We start from the raw sequence: 9,235 nt of genomic DNA on the forward strand, positions 1-9,235 counted from the left end.
GTGAAATGATTTTCAGAACTTCAAATTCCTTTCTGGTATCATATTAACTTAATAATTTAATACTCTGAATGTTCTGCAATTCTACCCTTATGTGAAGGTGGTCTGCCAATTTAAGCAACAGTGATGCCAACTACCATAATGAGAAAGCTCAGGAAAATTGTTGCAAAATTGCAAAATCTTTCCCATTCAGGTCACAGTTCTCCTGTAAGATTCTCAAGTGTTACCTCTGCATTCAATAACAATCTTGATATGCTACACAGACAGCTATTTATGGTGGACTTCGGTAATTCTTCCAGCAAGGAAAACCTAAATCTTCATTCTTCTCATTTAGCTCTTCATCCTAGCCAAGCTAAGACATCCTGCCAGAGCCACCTGGGACCCCATCATCACTACCTAAAAAATGCTAGCAGAGTCTAGGTAGATATGCCCCCTGCAGTTATTCCAAAAACTAGGGAAAAAATATTGGGTAAACTACATGTCTAAATCACAAGATAAAGTTCTAAAAATTGTTTTTGTCACCAGATATGCCTTGTTGAGAGCCCTGTTTTCTTTTGCCAAGATGCTGAGTCTAATATTTTACAGCCAGCTTTTTCAGCAGTCCTGTGCTTAGGAGAAAAGATGGGCTACTATACTGACCACATTTGGACCAGCTGCATAAATAATTTAATCAAGTTGGCATGAAGGACATTGCTCAAATGACCAGTTTTCTCTGCTGTCTAATTATTAAATAAACAGATTGTCAAGGTAATTTTCCAATATGTTTACCCTAGTATGGTAGCTTTAACACACAGTCCCAAATTCCTTGACACTCCTCTCATCAAAAGGAAGGGGGTCCATGTCCCCTTGAAACCAGAAAGATTTATGAGTTACTCTGCCAATAGAGTAAGGTATAAGTGATGTGAGTCCAAGAGTAAGTTAGAAAAGGCCATATACGTTCTGTTTGGTCCTCTTGAGGCATTCTCTGGAAGAAGCCAGACACTATGAAAGAAGTCTGACTATCCAGAAACTGCTACACTGGAAAGGCCACAGGTAGGCACTCAATCAAAAGCCCCAAATTAGAGCTCCTAGTGAACAGTGACACTGATTGCCAGCCATGTGAGTTATCTTAGACATTCAGCCCAACCGAGCTTTCAGACGACTATATTCCCCAAGCAAACATTGCCCTTCTAAGCCCTTTCCAAATTACTAGTCCATAAAGCCATGAGCAAAACAAAAAATATATTTTTAAGGTACTAAATTTGGGGAGTAATTTGTTACAGAGCAATAGTAACTAAAACAGAATTTGTTATTTGGAAATAGATATTGTTGAAAATAGCAACAACATCCCAAAACATATGCATTGACTTTGGGACTGGGGACCAGATGATGAGCAAAAGCTGGAAGGACCTTGAGGAATCTTCTATCAGAAGTCTAACGGCCCTTGAAGAAATTGTCAGTGGGATCTTAAAAGTAATTGAGAAAACTGTGATTGGTAGCTGGAAGGTAAAGTATCATTGTTCTGTGCTGGTAAAGTTTATCAAAACTATTGCCTGGAATAACAAGAAAAATAGAAAATGTGTCTCATGAACTGATGAATCTAAACAAGAACATCTCCAGGCAGTATGTAAAAAAAGAAAAAATGCCAACTGGTTTCTTTTAGCAATATATTATAAGGCATGGATAGGGCAAGAAAAGCCAAATAAGAAATATTTCCATTGTCAAGATTGTGTAAGGAAATTATAAAGGAACTAAGGCTTGATGGGCTCAAAAATAAAACAATTTCCAGTCTCTTCCAGCAGAATATTCTCAAGATCAAAAGGTCTTAGGATACATGTCAAATCTGGAAAAATGTGGTTGTGACTAGAATTTTTAAACCTTTAGAATTATTTCAGTTGGTGCCTAAGAGACATTTTCCAACAACAAAAGGCCCTCCAAGTCTAAGGAATGCTTTGTGATATCCTGTGTTAAATAATAAGGCTTTTCACACAGCTTCATGGCAGGCCCAACGAAAGAAGGGCTTGCCTGGAAGAAATTTGTGATTGTTTCCATTATCTAATGGAGTAAAGGAGTAGATTTTAAACTGGCACACAGAAAGCTCATAAAGTATTTAAATGAATTATACCAGCTTGGACTGAAATGGACATCATACAAAATGAAGAGAAGCCTTTGAACAGGAAGCAGACTGAGAAATTATTCAGTTGTACCATGGGCCATTTCTTATGGAAATAAAGGATTAATCACAAAATAGAACGAAGATTCTGAGGGCAAATAAAAATCCACAGAGAATTAGTCTCAGGGAAAAACTCTGATTCCTAATTTTAAAACTGGCAATATATATGGGCCCAGTCATATTTCAGATTTACTCTAGATCAGTGACTGCTCTACCATCTATTTCCCTCTTTTTGAGTGGAATGTCTACCAGTTACCCAATGCCTATTCCACCATTTTATATTAGGTGTGTGGGAGAGATAACTTGTTTCTTTAGGTTATAGATCTTCAGACTGAGAAGAACGGTATTCACAGAGCTGAACCCAGGGAACTCTATCTGAAGAAATTCCTCTCTCTAGAGCTGTTTTAGACAATGAGATTGTGAACCTTACCAGGCCTAAATGTAATGTTGTAATGGAATGAAATATGAGCTGGGAGATAGAGATGGGGAGTCCTGAAAAAGGATCAGCATATTTTGTGCAAGGAAGAAATGAAAATAATATGTGATTAGAGCACAAAATATAGCTCCAAAAATTTTTGACACTCCTTCCATCAAGAGGTGGGATCTATGTCAATGGACTTATGATCATTTCAACTAAAAGAGTGATACTATGTCACTTCTAAGTCTAAATCAGAAAACTCCATGCAACTTCTGTCTGATAGTCTTGAAATTCTCACCCAGTGAAAAGTTTGCCACCATGAAAGATATCCAGTTACCTTGAGACCACCATGCCAGAGACTCACCCATAGATGTTCCAGTCAACATCACTAACACCAATGCCAGCCATGAAAGTAAACTATCTTGGACATTGAGCCAAGTTAAGTCTTTAGACAGCCCCAGCATATCTAACTACAACTTTATCTATAACCAAGTGAGAACTGACCACCCAATCCCTTCTGGAAGTCCTAACCTTCAAAATATTGAGCAAAATAAAATGGTTGTTTGGTGCAGAACTACTAAATAAAACACTTAGAAATATTTTGTAAGGATAAATATTTCCTGCCAGGATGAAAGTGTCTCCTTATGGGTTAAGTCAGAGGGAGGAGGATCAAAGATTTGGCATAAACCACATGGAATCTGGAGATAAAAGCTGGACGAAAGTTCATTATCTATTTATAGGAGAATACATTAAAAATGGTATAGTAACCATATAGAATATTTCAAAGTCATTAAATTGAAATTTTAGAGCTATTTCATTTGACTTGGAGAGATTTCCATGAAGTAATGTAAATGGAAAAAGTAAAATGAGGATGAGCATGTTAAATATCTCTTCTCATATATGTGTGTATAGGTACATTTGAGCATGTATTCGTGTGTGTGTGTGTGTGTGTGTGTGTGTGTAGAGAGAAAGATTATTTTCAGCAATTTTTCTGTACTTATGATGTGTATTTTGTATGTATACATGTAATTTTAAAGCACAGATACAAATATGGGAAGGACACAAAGTCTGCACATGAAAGAAAGGATTTAGATAGGTAAGGCTAATGTAGAGGAAGAGGGAAGAGAGGAGAAAAGGAGCCAAGGAAAAAAGGAAAAGCAAAGAATGCATTAGGAATATATGCTCAAGCATTTATGAACTTAAGTTAAATATTTTCATATATGCTTACATTATTTAAAGTATTCATAAATGTGATGTATATATGTATACAGATTTTTTATATTAGGACACAAGGACCATAGACAATGGATGATAGTATTATTAATGGCTGTCAGCAGATTTTTAAAAAGGGAAACAAAAAAAAATAAGAATAAAATAAAAATAAAAAAATAAAAAATAAAATAAAAAAGGGAAACAGGTACAGGACAAGGATAGCCCTAGCAAAACAAAGAAGGCATAGCAGCACAGGTGTGCAATTGGCTATGCCCGGAAGAAACCAAAGTCCAGATGACAAATCCTAATGGAATGATGGCTAATAGAAGAATGTAGATAAGTAGGTCAAGGTGAATAATCAAAAGCAATGGGAATAAAGAGACTATAGATACTGAACAATAGGAATCATGGGCAAAAGCAGGGCAGAGAGTAAGGAATAAGATCACTCAAAACAAAACAAAAAATAAGGTGAAGTACTAGAACAGAAACAAGACCCACAATGCAAGCAAGAAATCTGAGAAAGAAATGCCATGGCCTTCTTGCATTTCCAGTCACAAGAACACCTTGGTATCTGAGACCAAGTCTTATCTTGGCAAAGGGGCTTCCGGATCATGTATTTGTAGATTTCTGAGTGTTGGCAGGATTATGTGATATAATTGTGTCTAATTAGTGGCTAGTGTAGAAACTAGAAATTCAAAGATTATAAGGGTGAAGTGACTTACTATGGTTAGGGGCAGCATTTTCTAAGGTTTAGAAGCTCTTTCAAAGATATTTGAATGTGTTTCCCAGAGGCAAATGCTAGGCTATGTCTATCTGGTTCCCAAATTTGACATCAAGACAGCCCATTACAACTTTTACTTGGAAATATCATATTGACTTTTGTCCCACAACAATTTGGTTAAACTATTTTCACTTACATGTTAGGAGACCTGAGTTTCTTTCTCTACAGACAAATACCACTGTATTTGTTTATATATAAGTATTTAATTCATTTTAGAATCAAACATCCCAGTAAGAACTTATTGGCCCATAGATGAATTTACTAAATCCATCAGGTGGAAATTGTGAGTATAGTAACATTTCCACCAATTAAAAAATTTCTCTTCTCAAATGTGTCCATGATGTGCATTACCCAAAAATCATTTCAGAATTACCTCTCTATACTAGGGAAAACAGTACGCCTTTGAGAAATAAAGTGACAGTCAAAACTGTCCAGTGAAACTATCTTCAAATAATCTCAGCAAATTTTATTCCAACAGATGCAAGTAGCTCGGGCAGAGGACAAATAGTTGTTCTGACTCTTTTGTCCTCACCTAATCCATGAGATGGAGATTATGTTTTTCCATATTTTCATATCATCTGCTAACAACATTCAGCAACCAAGAGAGCACAAACCGATAGGTTCATAAAGTCTTTCCCAGAAAATAGAGAGGTGAGGGAGTTTAAATTTTTGTTCATTTCATTATGAGTTTTTTATAGTAGGCTTATGATATTTTAATATAATAGAAATGTGTTAAATGATTTAAAAAATAAAAATCTTGGTAGGAATAGCATTGCCAATGGATAACTACAATAACCTGTTTTCTTTTAAATAACAGGGGATCCCTGGGTGGCGCAGTGGTTTGGCGCCTGCCTTTGGCCCAGGGTGCGATCCTGGAGACCTGGGATCGAGTCCCACATCGGGCTCCGGGTGCATGGAGCCTGCTTCTCCCTCTGTCTGTGTCTCTGCCTCTCTCTCTCTCTCTCTCTCTCTCTCTGTGACTATCATAAATAAATAAAAATTTAAAAAAAATAACAGAGTTAAAAATTGTTCACAGTGAAATTATATTAATGAGGTATTACTAGCCTTTTTCATTCAGGTAGTATTCAATGATGCACCCATTGTCACAACTTGATTTTCAACTTTGGAATAAGAGATCTTGCCATCAAGACATATAATTCAGCTCTTCAGATACACTTTAAGATGTTACAAGTCTTTTTTTCTTATTATTTAAGGGCAATGTTCTCTTCACTCTAAAAATCTTAGGATGTATTTTTTAATAGAATATTTAGGTCAATTTTTCCTATTGAATATTTGTTGACATTTATTGTGTGTTTTCTTATGTTTTATTATGGATTTTCAATGAAAGAAAAAAGGAGACTATACACAGAAGTTCATGTCACATTTTGGACATCGAAACTCAAAATTCAAGCAAAAAAATAAATCTGATCAAGCCTCAAACTTGAAATTCCAGATGCTTTAAAAATTATTGAAGGTAAAAAGTATTTTTTATCATTGTAAAGTTTATTTTTAAGCCTATTTTTCAACTGCACCAAGTTAGATTTCAAGCCAATTTGGACTAAACTAAAGTCTGAGAGTGGGAAAAAATCCGTAATTCAAAATCATTTCAAATTTGGACATGTGAACCAACATGACTAAGGGTGAGAAAAGTACCCAAATATCAGGGCCTCACAAAACTAAAATTTCAAGCTTGGCAAATCCTCATGGTTTATATTGATTTAAAAATATAAGCACATTGAAGATTTCTAGGCCCATACTTAATATAAAACTACTTTCTTCAGTTTTTACACTGGTTCATATATAAGGTATATATTCGCTTTTTAAAAACTAAAATAGATTTGTATATTTGACCTGGAGTTTCTTCATAATTCAGCTTTTATTAATATGGAGTGAAATGTAGCCAGATAAAGAACATTATTCAAGTGAAGAGTGTCTGAAAACAGTATGTATATTAACACTGACCAGTGTTTTCCATAATATCAACCACATATTTATACAGTTAAGTGCTTAAACAATGTCACTTAAACTGAGTAATAAAAATCATTGTTTGAATTTTTAACACTGCTTTTCTACCGCAAAAGCAGGACTAGAGGGATCCCTGGGTGGCGCAGCGGTTTGGTGCCTGCCTTTGGCCCAGGGCGATCCTGGAAACCCAGGATCGAATCCCACGTCGGGCTCCCGGTGCATGGAGCCTGCTTCTCCCTCTGCCTATGTCTCTGCCTCTCTCTTGCTCTGTGTGACTATCATAAATAAATTTAAAAAAAAAAAAAAGCAGGACTAGAGTATCACTCAGCTAGAACATCTATTGTTATTGTACTTTTTACCTGTATTATTGCATCCTAAAGCCTGTATCCAAAATAATGAAAGAGTTTTTTGGAGATAAAAATACAGATTTAAATCCTAGGGGAGAGGGATACCTGGGTGGCTCAGTGGTTGCATATCTGCCTTTGGCTCAGGTTGTGATCCTGGGATGAGTCCCACATCAGCCTCCCAGCAGGGAGCCTGCTTCTCCCTCTGCCTGTGTCTCTGCCTCTCTCTCTCTCTCTGTATCTCTCATAAATAAATAAAATCTTTAAAAATAAATAAATATATTTTTTAAAAATCCTAGGGGGGGGAAAGGCAGTAAAGTAATTCCTAGAAGAAACATTTACAAATAGATCACATTTTTTTGTAAGATATCATACAGGCAAGTAATAGATTTAAGGTTGTAATGTTTTATTACCAAGGCTATTAAAAAGAATTTGTTTGTGGTTTGCTGAATGTCAGAATTTATAATGTATCAAACCACCATGTGCACAGTGGGAAATTGTAAGACATGAAAGATATTCTTTCCCCCAAAGCTCCCTACATCTGTATGGGAAAGGAACATATATTTATGATAAATTGAATGACTTAATTTGTCCATATCCACTATTGTTCACAAGGGATCTAAGTCAGGTGGATTTAGCTATTAACAAATAATAAAAATTATAATTTTCTTTATATTTTATATTCCCCAAAGGATTTGAAAGACAGAAAGTTAATATAGGACAAATGCTTATAATATAGGTAAGAAGTCATACAAGGGAAATGCTATAAATTTCAGATGAAAAGAACAGATATATATTCCTGAATGAGGAAGCAAGATTAGAGAGAAGCTGACAAAATATCATTGTTATAACTAATCCTTATAATAACAATTAGTACTTTACATTCATTATTTCATTATTACAGGAACCACAACCAACAGGAGAGCTTAAAATTATTCATGCTACACAAATGAGATCAAGGAGGCTCAGGGAAGATTGAATGCACAGCCAGAAGCTCAACACTCGTTCTTTCAGATCCAAAGTTTACCTTCTATGTGTTGATGAAGCTGCTGCACGACCAGACCTATTTTATGCCTATCCCCGGTTTGCCTGGCTAATTTAAGACATTCAGAGTCTCACCACTACTTTTCCTATGATGGCAGGAGCACTACAGGTAAGCAACTGTCCAAACTGAATCAGAATTTTTTTTTCAACAAAAACATTCTGGTATGAAGAGTGCCAAGCCATTCTGGATATTGGAATCAGAGACGCCTGGGTGGCTCAAGCAGTTAAGCATCTCTTTTGGCTGAGGTCATGATATCCAAGTCCTGGGATGGAGCCCTGAATGGAGCTCTCTGTTTCTCCCTCTCCCTCTGCCCACCGCTCTGCCTTCTTGTGCTTGCACTCTCTCTCTGTTAAATAATTAAAAATCTTTAAAAAAAAAAAAATCCAAGTCAGATGGGTATTTTGTGTTTAGGAAAAACAAAAGCAATTTTGATACTCATCACTTGTCAAGTCATATCACATCACAAATATTATTTTCAATGATAGGCAATACTGTACATGAGAGCTACTGCCTTTCTTCAAAAGAAAATGATGTCACTGTCAAGTCAAGATATTATCCTGGTGGAATTGTTTTCCATTCTGATACTGGCCACAAAAAAAAATCTTACAGGCATTGAATATAACCAAAGCTATCCATGACCATAGGAAAGGCTGTCCATTCTGGGGAAATTAATTTTTATGAGAGAACTGATATATCCACATTTATTTCAAGGCAAATTAAAGATTCCTTTTAAGGATTCTGGGTTCATTCCTTCTATCCTTGAGAATATGATCTCATTCCTGGATTCAGAAAGAGTGAAAGTTTCCATATTGACCTATATATATGTCTAGTTTTCTTTTCTTTAATAATAACTGGATATCATGAATATGATCATGAATATTGTGAATATCATCATAATCCAGTGGTCTTAGGACATGATTGAAAAATTATAGATAATCACAACAAAACTTTCCTAATGAACAGTGATACCCAAATACAAACTAATTCTAGAAATTAGAATAAAGTTGTTCACCAAAAATATCTGCCAATGGTAAAATCTAAGCTCCATTTATTTTTTTATTTTGAAAAATAACATTTAAAAGGCCAAATGTTCAAAAAATAACATAACTAACACCCATATGCCCACATCCAAACTGAAAAATTGTCAACATTTGGTCTATTAACTGGAAAAAAAAAAAAAAAAAAACCTGTTTTCTATGCGAGTCACATAAGCCTATATCAGAAGAAGAGAAGAAAAAGAAAATAGGACCAGGGGATGGAAGGAAGAAGGGAGGATGGAATGAAGAAAGAAAAGGAAGAAGGAAAAAGGGAAATGTAGAAA

This window comes from Canis lupus, chromosome 1, assembly GCF_048164855.1.
Source record: "Canis lupus baileyi chromosome 1, mCanLup2.hap1, whole genome shotgun sequence".
In the NCBI taxonomy this organism is placed as follows: domain Eukaryota; kingdom Metazoa; phylum Chordata; class Mammalia; order Carnivora; family Canidae; genus Canis; species Canis lupus.